Here is a 19,774-nt window from a genome sequence, read left to right on the forward strand (position 1 = left end):
GGTGCAGTTGTTTTTGTGTTAAAGATTTGGCGACATTACCTTTATGGTACCAAGTGTACGGTCTTCATCGACCATAAGAGCCTACAACACATCTTGAACCAGAAGGAACTGAATATGCGCCAACGCAGATGGGTTGAACTTCTCAACGACTACGACTGTGAGATACGTTACCACCCAGGCAAAGCAAATGTTGTTGCCGATGCTCTTAGCCGATGAAGCTATTTACATAGTGTTCGTAATGTTCAAGCCCAACACGACCTCGAAGCCCTCATTCGCGAATCACAGCACACATGCTTCATTGAGAATACCTTGAAAGAGAAAATGAAGTGTGGTGCTAAAACCCAACTTGTCACCAAATCGAACGGTATCTATTACTATCTCGATCGCATCTGGATCCCCGGTCGCAATAACCTTCGGGAGATATTGCTGACTGAAGCCCACAAATTACGTCTGTCGAATCGAAGAGCGACTCGCCTAGAGCTCCGTTCAGCTTTAATCAATTCAAGGCCTGCGGTCCTGCTAGCTTCACTGGTGAAGATGGACCCAATGCCATGTTTGTTGGTGCACTTGTGTCTGTACTTTGTCTGTATTTTGTAATGTTATAAAACGATGTCTTTTGTTAGTCTTGTTTACGTCTTGTGTTGTTAATATGTGTTTTGATGTAAGTTTGACCAAGTCAACCATCCTCCTGGTTTGACTTGGCCAAACAGTTAACACATGATTTGTAAGTTGTTGTGTCGAAGGATGAGTCATCGAAGGATTGTTTATATCCTTCGATGAGCTCGAAAGATAACCTTCGATGGATGTAGATGGACCTCGAAGGATATACCATCCTTCGAGGTATATGTGGATCCTTCGATAGGTGTCTGGTCGATAGATGATCTTTCGATCAGACAATTTGATCCTTCGACCAGATGGTCTGTTATGGATATATATAGTCATGTATGGGTTCACTTCACAGTTAGACAGTTTTAGACAGAAAGATAGAAAGTGTGTGTATGTGAGTGAACTAAGTCTTGTAGAGAGCATTTTCAGTTTGGTCAAGGGCTGTAACCGTGTCCACTGAAATACAAGAGAAAACTTTGATATCTCGTGTGTCTTCCTTTCTCTTTGTAGCTTGTGTTCTCATATAAACTACCGGTTTGCATTCTAGCTTGGATTCCGCACTTGCTAGTGTGTTAAACATAACAAGGATAAGGTTTAACCTCGACCTCCGGGGGACCTACAAGTGGTATCAGAGCCGTGGCTCTTTTCCTTGTTAAAAACCGAGTTTATACAAGACTTTGGAGTGTTTGGACAAAACTCACATGGTTTAGCACCCGTTTTCAGTGTTTTTCCCGCATTTCTAGACGTGAAAACGTGTTCTAAACTAACCGGGTGTGTTAAAGGACGGGTTGGGTAACTTAAAAACTTGTTTTTAAGAAGTTTGGTAATTTCCGGCCAAAATTCCGGCTTACTCCGGTGACCGGTTTTCTGGATAAGAACCTTCTATTTTAGGCAATATTTTATTGGTCAAATCTGAGTTGGTAGAAAGCATGGTCTGAACATACCTTTCTGCCGAAAGTTGTCTACCAACCAATCACCTTTTCACCAACCTGTCACTATTTGTCTGTTGTGTCAGTTCAGATCGAAGGATATCCTTCGAAGTCGAAAGATCATCTTTCGATCAAAGGAGGTTCGACAGATATTCATCCTTCGAACATCCTTCGAAGTCTGTGACTTATCTTTCGATCCAAGGAATCTTTTCGAAGGATATATCTTTCAATCTACAGTTTCTTATTCGAAAGATAAGGATCCTTCGTTTGGAGAATCTTTCGAAAACATTGTTCGAAATTCAACAGTGATCTTTCGAACACTGTTGATCCTTCGAACAAGTAGTATCTTTCGATCCCAGTCTGTTTAAGTTTAACAAGTTTGTGTTTTTCAGGTCTTTCGATCAAGGATCTTTCGGCTGTCTGTTCTCATTCAAGATATTAACATAGTTTGTGAAAATTATATTTAAAAAAAAAAAACTTGTTTTTCAAATTTTAAATCAATTTTCACTTAATATATTAATTGTTGTAAAATGGGAACAAATGGTCAGTGGGATCCAACCGCGTGGACTCAAACAACTTTGACTCCACAATCATCAGCTACGCAATCATCAGCCACGCAATCTGCGTCAGATTTCAACAAAACTGCATGGATGCAGGCTATTGCCCCACCTCAAGCTGCAATGATAACTGCAAATCAATGGGCATTGGTCACAAATCAAAGCAGCAGCATTCAAGCAATGATGCAGAACGACAGTGAAACTGGTACAAGCACAAAACCGCCAAAGCTAAATCACATCAATGATTGGGGATGGTGGAAAGAAAGGCTGAGAACTTATGTTCAGGGGCAAGGTCAAGATCTATGGATGTGCTTTTTCACCGCATTTGACAATGAGTTGGAAGTTGCAGGATCTAATCCAGAAACTTACAGCACTATGTCTGATGATGATAAGAAGAAATTTGAGTTAGAAAAGAAAGCATTTATGATTCTCACACAAGCTCTTCACAGAGACATTTACCACCAGTTTGTTTACTGCACGACTACTAAAAGCTTGTGGGATATGCTCACGTTACGATGTGAAGGAAATGCTCAATCTAGAAAGATCAAGCAAGAATTACTGAAGAAAGAGTTTGAAGGATTCACGTGTATGGAGAATGAGAATTTGGCAGAGTTATCTACAAGGTTCCATCACTTGTTGAGCGAGATGTTTGCTTTTAGAGTCACTGCCACTCCACAAGAAATGGTGAAGAGATTTGCTGATAGCTTACCAGCAAAGTGGAGCAGTTTTCTTGAAATTCTCAAAGAAAATGGTGTTCTAGACACAATCACCGTTTATGAGTTAATTCAAAAATTGGAGAACAAGGATGTAGAAGAAAAGCTTAAGGCAAAAAGAACACTAACTCCTCAAAATCCAGAGATGTACTATGGGATTGCAGGAGGTATCAGTGGAGAAAAACCAGCCTCTCAACACGCGAAGCTTCAAACAGCTTTCATCTCAAACACCGGACCTTCCACAACAAATCAGTTTGATCCTTCAGCATACACGATGATGTATTCAAGACCAGATTCTTCTTCTCAACAACAGTATGTGCAACCGACAGCTCAGCAATTCACACCACCGCCTTTCTTAGACCCAAACAGAGCTCAGCAGCAACAACCGCAACAGCAAGGGTTTTATGGAAGCTCTTCAAACTTTCAAGCCACTTCCAATCCGAACACAGTCAGATTAGACACTTCCAACTTTTCCAAAGTCACTGTTGAAATAGCCAAGGAGCATATGGAGATGTTGAATACCTTGGTTAGTGCTTATTGTGGATTAGTCGCAGGTCAGATTGGGAATATCAATCTAACCAATGAAGATTATCAGCAAGTGGATAAAGAAGAGTTTGAAATGATGGATATCAAATGGGCTCTTGCTAGTTCAATTCGAAGAGCAAAGGAGTTTATGGAAAGGACGGGGAGAACCAATTTGGAAAGCAACAACAACACCAAGTATGGTTTTGATAAGAATGCTGTCACCTGCTTTAATTGTGGTGAAAAGGGTCACTTCAAGCGGAAGTGTCAGAAGCCACCTAAGCAAGGAAATCAGAATCCCTTCAGGAATCAAGGACAGCCACAACAGCAACAGAACAACAATTCTGTCAGATCAATAGTTCCTATTGGAGGAAATGCATCTGGATCCACAAACACTAATCCCCACAGAGGATTGGTCGTTCAAGCTGATGAAATCTGCAACTGGAACCTTCAGCTTGGAGAAGGAGGAAATGGTGGAACAACATGTTATGCTAAAGTGATTGAGAAGGTTATAGAACCCGTGTCTGCTGGTGAATCTTCAGAAGATGAAGATAGTTCGGGTTATAGTGGGAGCATGGATGGGGAATCACTTGATTCTGGTGATTTATCAAGTGATGCTTTGGATTTGGAAGTTGATGAGCTTTTAGCTGAAGCTGAAGCATTATGCAAGAGGAGATCTATTCTCTGCCATAAATCTGCTGGAACTTCCGAGAAGCTTGCTAAGTTTTTCTCTGAAGATGGATCTTTTTCTTTTCATACAGCCTTTATGGCTCACGTAGAAGGTCAGACTTCTCAGGTATGTGATACTAATTCTGACTCTATTTCTGTTCCTATTGAATGTGCTAAGTGTTTAGAATATGCTGAAAAGGAAAGTCAGTTTGAAATCACACACAAACACAATCAAGAATTGATTGTAGATCTTTCTAAAGCAACCGAAGCTAACTTGTTTTTAACCAGAAATGAAAAGGAATTTAAAGCAACAATTGCGTCATTAAGACATGATGTTTCAGAATTACAAAAGGCTGTTTTGCGAAAACAACATGCTAACAATAATCTTATTGACACAATTGAAAAACAAATGGTAGAGTTAGCAACAGCTCGATGTGAATGTGAGACAATTAAGCAGAAACTGGAAAGCTATTCCAATTCCTGCTATGTATTGGATCACATTATTGACGTTCAAAGGAAAAAGGGGGATGCAAAATGTGTTGGATTCAAATCATGTCCTCCCCCAATGAATCACAATTACTCCAAATTGCCCGATGACGAGGATATGCCCGTTTTGAACCTACTGTGCTACTCGGTCTAGATGACTTTGCAGCAGGCCTCGGGTTCACAACTGGTACATCATCCTCGGGTTAATCAGAATCTGAGAATGTGACAGATTCATCGTGTGTTAAGGAACAGAGTTCTCCCATTATTGAGGATGCTGATTCTTCGGACGATGAATCTGAAGAAATTGTGAAACAACAGTCTAACTCGGTTACAACAGATATTCCTATCGAGAATCACATCCTGTGTGATCCACCAGTGAAACCGAGTAAGACTGAAATGTCAAAAGCAATGGAGTCCCTTGTAGTTAGCCCTGAAGGGAATAACTTTTTGTATACGCTCAAAGGAGATAGCAAAATCTACTCTAACAAAGATTTTCCAATTAAAAATGTAAATCAAGATTTAATTGAGCAAATTTTTGAAGGATGCACTGATAAGTTTTTGGGGAACAAAAGTGGCAAAGTTACCGTCACTCAATGTGATCCAATTCCGTGTGAACAAATTAGAAAACAATACGGAAACCAAAAGTTACCAATTGAGCGAAAACAACAAGTCAACTCCGGAAAGGGTAAGGTACAGGGAAAGAAGGCTCAGAACAAGAATGTTCAAGCACCTAAAGTTCAGCAGCCTAAGACTGAACAACCAAAGGTTCAACAACCTAAAGTTGAACAGTCTAAGGCTACTCAAACTAAGGCTGCACAACCTAAAATTCAACAATCAAAGGTTGAGCAACCTAAGGTTCAACAACAAAAGGTGCAAAACAAAAGAGCTCCTGTTAAGAAACGAGAACAGAAAATGAACTTTGTTGGATCCACGGGTTCAGACAAACTTGAAACATTTCAGGATAAATCTAACGTTGATTTTGTAAAACAAGTTAGAATTTTAAAACGAAATGATCAGAATAATTACACCTAACACACCAACGGATGTGATTTAGGTCCAAGCACATGTAGATCACAAAGTTCATTGTCTGGTTCTCTGTCTGCTCATCAACATGTTTCTCCGAGGTTTGTAGAGCGGAGAACATGCTTTGAATGTGGCACAGTTGGGCATATTGTAAGATATTGCCCATACGTGCAAAAGCTGAAGTCAAAAACGAGTGCTCCCCAAGAAATCATTTACCAAAAACGACCAGTTTCCCCGAAACAGGACCCACGTGTCTTGAAAGAAAGGGAAAAGAAGCTAAAGCAAAAGAATCAAAAGGTGATTGAAAAGGCCTTGAAATCAGAGGTCAAAGAAGAAAAACCTGTACAAGCAAAACCTGAAACTGTAAAACCAGTAAATGCTAAAACAATAAATTCAAATACTGGTAAAAGACAAACAGCTTTGAAGCAAAAGCAGGTAATTCAATCAGGGGGAGCACCACAGGTTCTTTTTCCTAATCATCAAGTGATTGAAATCACCTTCCTTGATGATCAAGGACGACCCAAGTCCACAAAGGCTTGGGTCCCCCTCTCAAACTGATAAGTTAGTTGCATGTGCAGGCGGCTCCAGGAGGAACTATTAATAGTCATTGGATTGTTGATAGTGGGGCTTCCAGGCACATGACGGGCGACTATCGTCTTCTTTTCGATGTGCGAAGTATAAGAGGAGGTTATGTCGCGTTTGCTGGAGACAAAGGAGGGTATATCACCGGCGAGGGAATGATCTCAAATGGATTTGTGAGTTTCGACAAAATCAATTATGTGCAACAGTTGGATCACAATCTCCTGAGTGTTTCTCAGATCTGCGACAAGAAGTTCACCGTGCATTTTGATGATGCCGGTTGTTATGTGCTAAAGCCAGGATTCAAGATTCCCGAAGAATGGATTCTCTTATCAGCACCAAGAATTAATGATTTGTATGTCCTTGATATGAGCCAAGCAATAACTAAGTCCAAACAAGTTACTTGCTTTATTTCAAAAGCCACTGAAAAGGAGACGATCTCTTGGCACAGACGGATGGGTCATATTCACCTCAGAAAAATGAATCACATAGTCAAAAACAATCTGGTGAAAGGTGTCAATGTGAAGAATTTTCAACTTCAAGATGTCTGTGTGCCGTGTCAGAAAGGGAAGCAGATCAAGAAATCACATCCATTGAAGAAGGTTAACACTGTAAACATGCCACTCGAACGTCTGCATATGGACCTTTTCGGCCCAGTCAAACACAAGAGTGTGCACGGGGAGGTTTTCTGCTTGGTAGTCACTGATGACTATTCAAGATTTTCATGGGTTGACTTCATGGTTCACAAGAGCGAGACTCCAGAAATTCTAAAGAATTTGATCACCTTGTTGGAAAATCTTTATAATCTAAAGGTGAGGCGAATTCGAAGCGACAACGGAACCGAGTTCAAAAACAGGGTTATGGATGAATTTTGCACTGCAAAAGGAATCCTTCATGAATACAGCTCTCGGTACACACCACAACAAAACGGAGTCGCTGAAAGAAAGAACAGAACCTTAATTGAGACTGCAGGAACCATGTTGGTTGAGTCTCAGCTTCCAGTTCGATTCTGGACTGAAGCTGTTGCCTCGGCTTGCTACACGTTAAACAGGGTTCTCACAGTGAAAAGACATGGCAAAACGTGCTTCGAACTCCTACACAAGAAGACTCCTGACTTGGAATATCTAGAACCTTTTGGTGCACCATGTACCATGATTGAGCCTGACGGGAAGTTTGGTGCCAAAGCTATCGAAGGTTACTTCCTTGGGTATGCTACTCCTAATCTGCGAGTATGGAACCTGACTACCAAGAAGATTGAAGAATGGGGTGAAGTAAGAGTTCAAAGATATTCTAATCCACCGAAGCCTTCTGGAGATCCATGGATGTTCGATTATGATGGTCTTTTCGACTCATTTAATCTGCCGACATTTGATGATGACAATGCAATTGCTCAAATGTTGTCTGAAAGCGAGAATGCGACTGGCTCTTAGTTAGCTCGTCCAATCATTGTTGACTCACAAGCAGCTTCTTCTGTCAACAATCTCGTTTCAAATGAGGTGTTTAATGATGCTGTCGACTACAATTTGTCATCGGAAGATGAGGAGTATGTTGATGCAAATGATGGTGAAGCACCGCGTCCGGTTCAAGGTACTTCAGAAGCAACGGATCCAGTGTCTGCGCCAATTGTCCAAGAAGAAAATGCATCATCTTCTACAACTCAACAGCTTCAGAATGATATCGGGAATTTAAATATCAATAACTTGAGGAGCAATGTTGAAATTCCTCTAGTTCCTGAAACCCGAATTCATAACATTCATCCTCAGCAGAATATTATAGGTGATGTTCTCAGTGGTGTAAGGACAAGGAATCAAATCAGAAATAACGAAAATGCTGGCTTGTATGCTGAGATACGAGAATCGGGACAACAAAATGATTGGTCTTTCGCCTGCTATGTTAGCCAAGAAGAGCCTAGATCTTGGAAGGAGGCATTGAAAGATGATTCCTGGGTGGAAGCCATGCAAGAAGAACTTCAGCAGTTCGAGAAGTTGGGCGTATGGAAATTGGTTGATAGGCCCGACAATAGGGGCGTGAATTTCTGACACGACCTGAAAACCCGACACGAACCTAACAAGAAATTCGCGGGTTTAGGTTTAGTATAAACGGGTTCGGGTCAGTTTCAGGTTGAACCCACGAACCTGTTTAGGTTAACGGGTCGGGTTCGGGTCAACCTGGTCGGGTTGGCGGGTTGACCCGTTTAACACATTATATTTTTTAACAATATATTTTATGTCATAAATTAAATGCGGTGTGTATTTTATGCAATGATTATAACTTAAAAACAGAAATTAACATAGATTTTATAATTTAAATATGATATTATTATATACACTTGTGTTTCTTAAGTAAATTTTAATTTTAATATATTAATTTTAGAAAAAAATAAAAAAAATTCGGGTTGAACGGGTCGTGTTCGGGTCAACCCACGAAACTTCGGGTCGTGTTCGGGTTCTATGTATGATACGATTTTCGGGTTCGGGTCGGGTTCGGGTTTGTGTAAAATTTTCGGGTTCAGGTCGGGTTGAACCCGCCAACCCACGAACACGACCCGTTTAGCACCCCTACCCGACAACTACAAGAAGATCGGAACTCGTTGGGTGTTTAAGTGCAAGAAGGACGACCGTGGGATTGTTGTCCGAAACAAAGCAAGGTTAGTTGTTCAAGGCTTCAGTCAGATAGAAGGTATTGACTACAATGAAGTGTACGCACCTGTTGCCCGTCTGGAGGCTATTAGAATCTTTCTAGCCTACGCATCCTTCAAGAAATTCAAGGTGTACCAGATGGATGTTAAAAGTGCATTTCTTCACGGAGTAGTCGAAGAGGAAGTATATGTCGAGCAACCACCGGGGTTTGAAGATCCATTACATCCTGACAGAGTTTTACTACTTAACAAGGCGCTATATGGTCTTCATCAAGCGCCTCGAGCCTGGTATGAGACACTGTCTACCTACCTGCTGAACAACGGGTTTAGACGGGGTTTGATCGATTGTACCCTCTTCATCAAAGAAAAAGGTGAAGATCTTCTGTTGGTACAAGTGTATGTCGATGACATTATCTTTGGTTCTACTGATGATAAGTTATGTAAGGAATTTGAGAAGGTGATGCAAGATCGATTCGAGATGAGTGCGATGGGTGAAATGACGTTCTTCTTGGGTTTGCAAGTTAATCAGTCCGAATCTGGAATTTTTATCCATCAAACCAAGTACGTCGGAGACATCTTGAGCCGGTTCCAGATGTCCGATTCGAAGCCAATTTCTACTCCTCTTCCGCAGAATCACGGGATTACTCCGGATGAAAAAGGGGAAGCAGTGGACTCTTCACTTTATCGTGCTATGATTGGATCCTTAATGTATCTCACCGCATCAAGACCCGACATTATGTATCCAACGTGCCTTCTCGCCAGATACCAAGCAAATCCGAAGGTCTCTCACTATGCTGCTGTCAAAAGGATTTTTCGTTATCTGAAGGGTTGCCCTGACACCGGGTTATGGTACCCTAAGGATGATAACTTCGATCTCAAGGCTTACAGTGATTCTGATTTCGGCGGCTGCAAGAAAGATGGCAAATCAACTACAGCAGGATGTCAGTTTTTAGGCAATCGCCTAGTCACTTGGCAGTGCAAGAAGCAGACATGTGTGGCTACGTCTACATGTGAAGCGGAATACATTGCTGCATCTAGTTGCTGCTCCCAGGTTCTATGGATCCAACAACAGATGCGGGACTACGGTTTTGAATTCCTAACTACTCCTATTTATGTTGATAATGAAGCTGCTTTACAGATCACTAGAAATCCTGTACAGCACTCAAAAACGAAGCACATCGATATTAAATATCACTTCATACGTGATTGCTTTGAAAAGAGACTTATCGATGTGGTTCACATTCATACTGATCACCAACGTGCCGACCTTTTTACCAAAGCATTTGATAAATCAAGATTCGATTATTTACTTTTGGTAAATGGCATAAAGGTGAAGCAAGAGTAACCGACATCGGGAAATCGTTTTTGTAAATATTTTTCTAAAACCAAAAATCCAAAAATATGTTTTTACTTTATTTTATTTTTGAATTTTAGGGGGAGAAAGTTTCAAGAAAAATACAAAAACATTGAAAAACCACAAAAATACAAAAATATGTCTTTAATTTATTTACTTTCTGCATTTAAGGGGGAGAAAATTCAGAAAAACACAAAAACAATAGAAAAACAAAAATGAGTTTCTTGGTAATATAAGGGAAAATGATATTACATCAGAGGTCGGTCGAAACATGTTTCTAGAAATCAAAAGAAAAGAAAATGATAAGTAGCTCTATTAATGATGTACCGGTAGACTCACGATCATTTTAAAGTATGCAGGAGATATAAACATAACGAACTGAAAACCGCGTGGGAACCGCTCATTGGCATATGGTCTTGGTACCGAAATTTCGTTTGATAGATTGCCGAGGTTCTGAGATATTCGGGGTTTATGCTGTTTATCATCTGGGTATCATGGTTGTTTCTATAAAAGACAAAGTCTAGTTCTTCCATGATACCATACATACGTGTACATATCTCATACTGCATTCGACCTTAATAAGTGATAAACAATCACATGTCCAATCAAAATAAGTGATAATATATCACATCTTTCCGGGAGTCAAGTTCGTCTCTCTGCTGTACAAAAGTACTGACCTGTTCACGGACTTGCTCCTGTGCCCTCATGCATATGAAAATCAAGTTCCTCATCAATAAGTGATTTCATCACATAGGGCTTGGTTTTCAAACTCAAATAAGTGACTTGTTCACATTTTATATACGTTAAAAACGGATGATAAATGGTATACTCCCCAGTAAGATGAACTCTCGTGCATACCTTGATACGGGAATGTGTCGTGAGTGGATGAACACCGGTCGGTAAGTATAAATCATACCTTAAATGTATCTCAATGTATTATGATTACACTTGATCGCTGAGTTTAAGTGGATAACAATATCGGTAATTGTGGTAGAATACTTATCCGCTTCTGTAAAAGAATCTTAAAAGGAAATGTGTTTTGACAAAAGACCGCGAACTGATATGATTCTCTTCGCCAGAAACTCGCAAAAATATTGTTGTGTTTGTACATATTTATTTACTGCTTAACTTTTAGTGTCTTATTTTAAACAGTTTTGTCGTTTGGTGCATATCAGCACGACATTAGCGGTGATGTCGTTTGATAACATTCAAAGGATATTAAAATTGTTGTCTTTTATTTTATCAAAATCCAAAAAGATTTTCAATTTAATCTTATTTTTGATTAACTGATGTTGGTGCTCGATCCGATACCTGGCAAGCCGAAATACTTCATAAAACTGACCTTTGCAGAACTTCATAACGGGCAATTTTTCAAAACGGTCGTTTCTGAAAACTTTTAAGAATTTGAAGGGTTTGAGTTGCAAATTCCCAAAATCCAAAGTGTTGGTGAAAATCTGATCCTTCGAGGAAGCAATGGCCCTCGAAAGATCAGATGGTCAATGAAAGTCAATCCTCATGGTCGAAAGATGAATTGGTCAACGAAGGATTGGTCAACGAAGGATTTGACCAATTTGATCTTTCAAGCTGATCAGACTTTTCGAAAGATGGATTAGGTCGAAAGATATCCTTCGAGGGTCCCCACAAATATCTGGTATCTTTCGATCCAGATCCACAAATATCTGGTATCTTTCGATCCAGATCTGGATCCTTCGACCCAAAGTCTTATCTTTCGAAACATCTTTTCATTTGTCGAAAGGTCATTGATCCTTCGAAGCGGTTCGAGTTTCGAGGCCAGAGTATAAAAGTGGGTCATCTTCTTCATTTCAACATCACAGTTCAAAAGTTCATCACAAAAACCCTCTGATCTTACCAAAACTCTGCCAAAATCGAAACAAAAATTAGATTATCAAGATTACAACAACAATCACGGTAGGATAACCCTAATACACTTTACAAACAACAATCTGTGTTAGAATAATCCTCATCTGATCATGTGATTCTGATTTTTCTTGTTCTCATACTTATGAAAATGATGGATGATATGTGATATATATGTAATGTGATAATGTTGTAAATCTGTTAATGGTAGGTTTTTGATGATCATAAGGTTTTTAACATGGGATGGTAATTTCTGATGTCAAGGGTTTTAGGTTTGGGTTAACCAGAGCTTTGTTTGGGAATTTGGTCTAAATCGGTACATGTGTTTGTGTTTAGTATCCGGGTTAAGATTAGTGTCCGGGTTGGTTTTGAGGTTGATGTTGTTAAATGGTTTAATGTTGATGTTTGAATGATTTGAAACACACTTAAAACAAACTTAAAACAATCACCGGAAAATAATCCGATGAACAGTGCCGCCGGAAAACAACACGAAGGATGATGATTCTTAACCTCGAAAGATGGGTTGCAAAATATCCTTCGATCTGCGACTCGAAGGATACTAAGCTTTTCGAAGGATTCATCCTTCGATTGATCAGATCTTTCGATTGACCAAGATATCTTTCAAAATTAATGATCCTTCGAAAGTTGATCCTTCGACAAGGCCTTTCATCTTTCGAGAAAATGACATCTTTCGATCAAATTGTCATCCTTCGAGCCAAGTGTCAATCCTTCGATGTCTAAATGGAGTCCTTCGAGGAATCCAACACTTAGAAATTTTTCAAGAAATTGAAATTTTTTCTAAGTGTGAAATCCTTGATGACTGTTTGACAATTTTCTCATTACGTGTCTGTGTTTTTCATGAACAGAAATGGCACCGAAAGTGAAGAAGGAACGGGCAAAACCAACTAAGAGAGAAAAGTCCGAAGTTGAATCTATATCCGAGCCAAGACATAACATGGCCGCGTATCTGCAACCGGAAGGCAAAGTTAGTCCGGAATTCGATGGGATAATGGAGTATCTTCACCGGGCACGAATCAACTACGCCATTACTATTCAACACACCGCTTACCAGTCTCAGATCAAGGAATTCTGGAATTCTGCTGTGGTTGAAACAATGGATAATCAAGAAGTGATAAGAGGATTCGTTACTGAGAAACCCGTGGTGATCACCGAGAACACCATCAGAGCGCGTTTGCAATTGGGAGATCAACCAGAAGATTCGACTTCTATTGATTTACAGTGTCAGCGTGGTTTATTGATGAGGCTATGTTACTCCGATAATGTGCTAGCAAATCAGATATACAAAGGGTCCATGCCGTTACGATACAAGTTCTTATTGCATATTCTTATTCACTGCCTGAGCAACAAACGGTCTGGATACGATCTGTCGCCTATTGAATTGACGGGATTGTTTACGGCTTTAATTCTGAACAAGCCGTTCAACATATCACGTTACATCTTTGACAATCTGAAAGAGAATGCCCGCAGGCCACTTCCATCAGCAAATCAACGGACGTCAACCAAGTTTTGGTTATATCCAAGATTCTTGCAAATGATGATAGATGATCAGATTCCGGATCTTCCCAAGGTTGAAGCAGATGTTCTTCCAGTTAATCCGATGAACGAGCATACATTGCTGATCTTCAAGTCTATGTCTAAGTACAAGGAATCCGATCCAGTCAGAAAGCTTATTGGTCACCTCGATGTTCCGACCTACGAGGCCCCACAGAACAACAAGTGGCGTCGAGATGCAAGTGATTCTGATGACGAAGAGCCCAGGTTAATTGCGTTAGCTAACACACAACTCGGGGCTAAGCACGGAATTAAAGCATCGAGCAGGAAGTCTGCTGGAAGTTCCAGTGCGGCAACACATGTTGAAGTTGATGTGAATGTTGCTGCGGAAGAAGTCCAAGGAGTGTTCATCGATTCTGATGTCCGTAGTGATATTGGTGGTACTGTAGTTGGAGATACAGGTGGTAGTGCAGGTGGAGATGGTGGTCCTGCAAGTCGGTCAGGCGATGATACGACCGACAAAGGTAAAGGTAAGGTGGACGAGCCGAGGAAGTTGGTGAATGAAAGCAGTTCGTCTTCTGATGATGAAGGAGGTTCTGGTGATGATGATTCGTCTTCTGAGGATGATAATCCTCCTCCTCCAGGGATGCGAAAGGCTTATGATCAGCGTGGGAATTTTCGTGGTTTTGAACGTATAGAGAAACCGGTTAGAACCGCAGAATCTGACAAAGATGAGGATTATATTCCTGCTGCTCCTGGTTTGATTAGAAAGAGGAAAGCAAGAAGACAGGGTACTCGTACTTCAAAGAAATCAAAGGACGGATCAGGGTCAATGGGTGAAACTGCTGGTGATGCCCCTATACCTGATTCGATCCAGCATTCAACGCCTCCAGAGCATCAACTACCTCCTGTCAGTGATCAATTAACTACATCAGAGATGCTAGCGTTGGTCTCTTCTCCTCAGACGTCTTCTGGGACACGCACGGCGACTGTTGATCAACAGCCGCCTGCAACTCCCGTCTCAGGTACACACGTACGTCCTCCTCTTGTTATTTCTGGACCAACAGGTACTTCCGGTCCATCTGTTCAGTCTGGCTCCTCAGGACCTGAGCCTTCACGGCCGACTCTAGCAGAAACATTGTCTAGTTTGTCTGAAGCTGAGAAAATTCACTTCCTGATCGAACAAATCAGTGAATTGGGTAACTTAGTCGTTCGGAATACTAGAAAGATCGAAGAGTATCGTGTACAGCGAACACAGGATGTGGTGGCACACAACAAGCTAGTCTCTATCGTTGATGCTCAAACTCTTAAGATAAAAGAACAAGCTCTAGAGATTGAAAGGCTGAAAGAAGCAAACAGGGCTCGTGATAGGGAAGTTGAGATAATGAAAGGGCATAGCACTGTGTTAGAGCATGAGGCAAAAGTGTTAAAGCAGAAGCATGAAGAGCTGTCGGAGCGCTATAAAAATCGTGATGATCGCTTAATAGAAGCCTTCAAGCCTGTTCATGCAAACTTCAAGAAAATTAATCACAAAGTAGGTACGCTTTGGAATGAAAGGTGCAACGCTTTAGGCATCGTTCCCTCAAAGCGTGGCGATGACAAAGACGATGATGAAGCAAATCCTGATCAACCAGCTGCCTCAGGTTCCGGTGCAACTGCATCCGGTGCTGCAGGTGGGTCTGGTACGTCTCAAGATGCTCCTACTGCTCCTCCAACAGCTACTACTGGTCCGTCTGAGCAGACTGAATCTTTGGAAGCTTCGGCAGGGTTTGAACATGTTAGTCTTGAACCGGAAGCGCTTGCCGATCTCCCTGAATCCTCAACTGTTCAACAGTATCATCCAGTCACGGGTGAACTATTAGAAGAGGGAGAACATGTTACAGAGATGTCTGATGAACGTGTACTAGCTCTGAAGGAATTGGATGAAGTTGATTTGAAGATGATTGATGCTACTCCGTTAGTTCCGGACGAAACTGATTTCTCTACGATTGAAGAAATCTTCATCGGTTCGGATCCGGAACGTCCTGTTTATGTTGGTCAAGATAATGCGGAGTTTAATGCTCTTGATGATGGGTATGTGGCGGAAAAGACAGCAGAATTTGCTAATCTTTCTTCAGATTCTCCTACAGCTCAAGAAAACCGTGAGAAAACCGTGAACGAATGGCGAGCGGATTTCCTAGCTAGGAATCCTCATCCGCTCCCTCCGTTGGATCAAGTCAACTACATGAATCTAGAAAAGAATCAGGCTCGAGGTCGTATTATCAGCTGGATGTTCATCAAGGAGCTTCACTGCATGGTTGTGAAGCGAGAATGCGGCCTTCAGTACTTCAGGTCTCTTCTCAGCATTCTTTCACTACCTTATTATGATGTTGCAGTTTTGGCTCAGCTGGAGGTTATTAATCGAGTCGAAGACAAGATGGTGGATCTGTTTGCAAAGAAGATCAGGTTGGAACGAAGAAGGGGTTGGAAGGATCCGTTATACAAGCAGCAGTTTCCTCGATACGAGCAGATCAGGTTTACGCTTGATCCAGATACAAATACTGCTCGTTATCGTTTGGTTTATGAACCTCCGAAGTTGATGAAGAAGATACCGTTGTTGAAAATGAAGATAGATTTTCTGGGTAACTTTCGTTGCTGGGTTTATGATGCAGATACTGGAGAAGCGGTGATCCTATTCCAAGACAGTCAGGAGAACTTTCGAATAATAGATCCGATGTGGATTACTAACATGTCCAGGTCGGATATTATTGTTCTTAAGGATCACGAGATCAACTACTTGGTTAGGGATCGGGAACAAGCAATGAAGTTTCAGAAGATGGCCTTGTATTGCTTCAACCTACTTGTGAATGCGGGAAGTGCATGGTCAATGCATCACTTGACGGTTGAAAGGACGTCAGAGACGTGAAGACACGAAGATCGAGACAAAGCTACAGCCAAGGGGGAGTTTGTTGGTGCACTTGTGTCTGTACTTTGTCTGTATTTTGTAATGTTATAAAACGATGTCTTTTGTTAGTCTTGTTTACGTCTTGTGTTGTTAATATGTGTTTTGATGTAAGTTTGACCAAGTCAACCATCCTCCTGGTTTGACTTGGCCAAACAGTTAACACATGATTTGTAAGTTGTTGTGTCGAAGGATGAGTCATCGAAGGATTGTTTATATCCTTCTATGAGCTCGAAAGATAACCTTCGATGGATGTAGATGGACCTCGAAGGATATACCATCCTTCGAGGTATATGTGGATCCTTCGATAGGTGTCTGGTCGATAGATGATCTTTCGATCAGACAATTTGATCCTTCGACCAGATGGTCTGTTATGGATATATATAGTCATGTATGGGTTCACTTCACAGTTAGACAGTTTTAGACAGAAAGATAGAAAGTGTGTGTATGTGAGTGAACTAAGTCTTGTAGAGAGCATTTTCAGTTTGGTCAAGGGCTGTAACCGTGTCCACTGAAATACAAGAGAAAACTTTGATATCTCGTGTGTCTTCCTTTCTCTTTGTAGCTTGTGTTCTCATATAAACTACCGGTTTGCATTCTAGCTTGGATTCCGCACTTGCTAGTGTGTTAAACATAACAAGGATAAGGTTTAACCTCGACCTCCGGGGGACCTACAATGTTTCAGTGGTTTGACTCGATTGAAGTCACCCTTCGTCAAAGCGGATGCCCAGACAACCTCCGCACTGTTAACGCAACTGGAGTTTTTCAGTCCAGGGCACTGGATTGGTGGACTGCCGAGCGCAACAGGCGAGGTAACAACGCAGCCTATGGACTCTCCTAGGAGGAACTGAAGGAAGTCATGATGAAAGAATTTCTGTCCCCCCCATGAACTTTAGAAGCTGGAAAACGAGTTCCGGGGTATCAAGAAAGAAGGAGGCGACAATGCTGGTCTCACTGCTCGCTTTAAACAGCTCAGTATTATCTGCCCTGGTCAAGTGTCGATGCCAGCCATCACGATCAAGAAATACATCCGCGATCTACCTGATTGTGTTTCCGATTTTGTTCAGGCAGCTAAGCCGACTACCGTTGAGGAAACTTACCAGCTCGTCGCTGAAGTCAATGATAAGCGAGTTTTGGCTGGTTATTTCATAACCTCAACCAAGAATCTCCACCATGTCACTGCTACTCCCGCTACTGAAACCGCAGCACCTCAAGCTTTGAAGTCATCACGTCAGAATCGCAAGCGCAAGGGTAACAACAACAAGAACTACGCTACTACCGCCGCTCCTCTCAACGCGGTACCCGTCCAACCCAATCAGAATCAGAACCATCAAGTTGCCGCACCTGTGACCAACGCACCGCCTGCTAAGCGTGCGTACACTGGTCCTCATCCTTTGTGCCCTACTTGTGCTTACCATCACCCAGCTGGGATAGCTTGCTATTTCTGTGTCCACTGCAATCTCTATGAACACTTCACAGGGAACTGTCGCACTGGCCCACGTCAGCAAGCTCAAGCTCAAGCTCCTCCTACACTACCAGCTTCTCTCCCCGCTCCTTAGGGTAACCAAGCAGCTCCTGCTCCAGCTGCTCATGCAGAGCCTGCTTCGCATGTGGTGACCCTAACCACTTCGCCAATGTCTGCCCGAATCACGTGGTGAAACAAGAGCCGCAGCAACCACCGCATCAACAACATCAACAGCAGCAGCCTCAGCAGCAGCAGCAGCAACCACAGCAAGCAGCCCACGGAAGAACTTTCAACATCAATGTCCGCCAGGTTCAAACCGACAACAACGTTGTCAATGGTACGTTTCTTGTCAACGGTATTTATGGTTCGTGTTTATTTGATATTGGAGCCAATAACTGTTTTGTGTCGTTTGAATTCAAAAAGCTCCTAAACCGTAAACGCGCTAACCTCCCAACGACGTTCGACGTAGAAATTGCCACCGGAAGAACCGTCACCGTAAATTCTGTTCTTTGTGATTGTACTCTTGAACTCAACAATCACGTTTTCCTGATCGATCTTATTCCGATGCAACTTGGTAGCTTCGATATCATAGTAGGCATGGATTTTCTTCGTGAAAATCGTGCTGAAGTCGTCTGTTTCGAAAAGATGATTCACTTCTCTCTTGCTAATGGCGACCAACTCTGTGTTTTTATGGAGAAGTATCATCGAAGGAACTGAAACCTATGTCGTGCATTCAAGCAAGCAAGTATCTCCGAAAGGAATACAAGGCTTTCTTGGCACACATCGTAGTAGCGGAGAAGGAAAAGAAGCCGATGGAAAAGGTACTTGTGGTTCGTGATTTTCCTAATGTCTTTCCTGACGATTTACCTGGTCTACCCCCGAGTCGTGATATTGATTTTCGTATCGACCTCATTCCTAGAGCTAACCCTGTTGCTAAAGCCCCTTATCGCGTCGCTCCATCCGAAATGCGTGAACTTTCTAGTCAACTCCAGGAATTACTTGATAAAGGCTTGATACGCCCTAGCATATCTCCATGGGGCACACCTGTCTTTTTCATTAAAAGGAAGGACGGATCATTGCGAATGTGCATCGATTATAGGGAACTCAATAAGCTTACCATCAAGAATTGCTATCCCTTACCTCGAATCGACGATTTGTTTAATCAATTGCAAGGCGCTACGTGTTTTTCTAAGATCGATTTACGCTCTGGTTATCATCAGCTACGAATTCAGGAGGATGATATCCTTAAAACTGCTTTTCGAACCCGTTGTGACCATTATGAATTCGTCGTTATGCTCTTTGGTCTTACCAACGCACCCGTGGTTTTCATGGATTTGATGAATCGCGTGTGTAAACCCTTTCTCGACCGCTTCGTCATCTTGTTTATCGATGGTATCCTTATCTATTCGAAGACGAAAGCCGAACACGTGCAACATCTACGTTTGGTACTCGAACTTCTCCAAGGGAATCGCCTCTACGCTAAGTTCTCCAACTGTGAATTTTGGCTTAAGGAGGTTCAATTCCTCGGTTATATCGTCAACAGTCAAGGTATTCACGTTGATCCTGCGAAGATTGAAGTAGTTAAGAGTTGGATTACACCGAAAACCCCGTCAGAAGTTCGTTCTTTTCTCGGATTGGCGGGTTATTACCGTCGATTTATCGCTGATTTATCTAAAACTGCCGTCCCGCTTACCTCTTTAACGCATAATGACAAGACTTTTGTTTAGGGAACTGAACAAGAGTAAGCCTTTTAAACTCTCAAGCGTATGCTTTGCGACGCTCCCGTACTTGCGCTACCTGATGGAAACGACGACTTTGTAGTCTACTGCGATGCCTCTAACCTAGGTCTTGGTTGTGTCCTCATGCAATGAGACAAGGTTATCACGTACTCCTCTCTTCAGC

The sequence above is a fragment of the Helianthus annuus genome, chromosome 8, assembly GCF_002127325.2.
Source record: "Helianthus annuus cultivar XRQ/B chromosome 8, HanXRQr2.0-SUNRISE, whole genome shotgun sequence".
Taxonomy (NCBI): domain Eukaryota; kingdom Viridiplantae; phylum Streptophyta; class Magnoliopsida; order Asterales; family Asteraceae; genus Helianthus; species Helianthus annuus.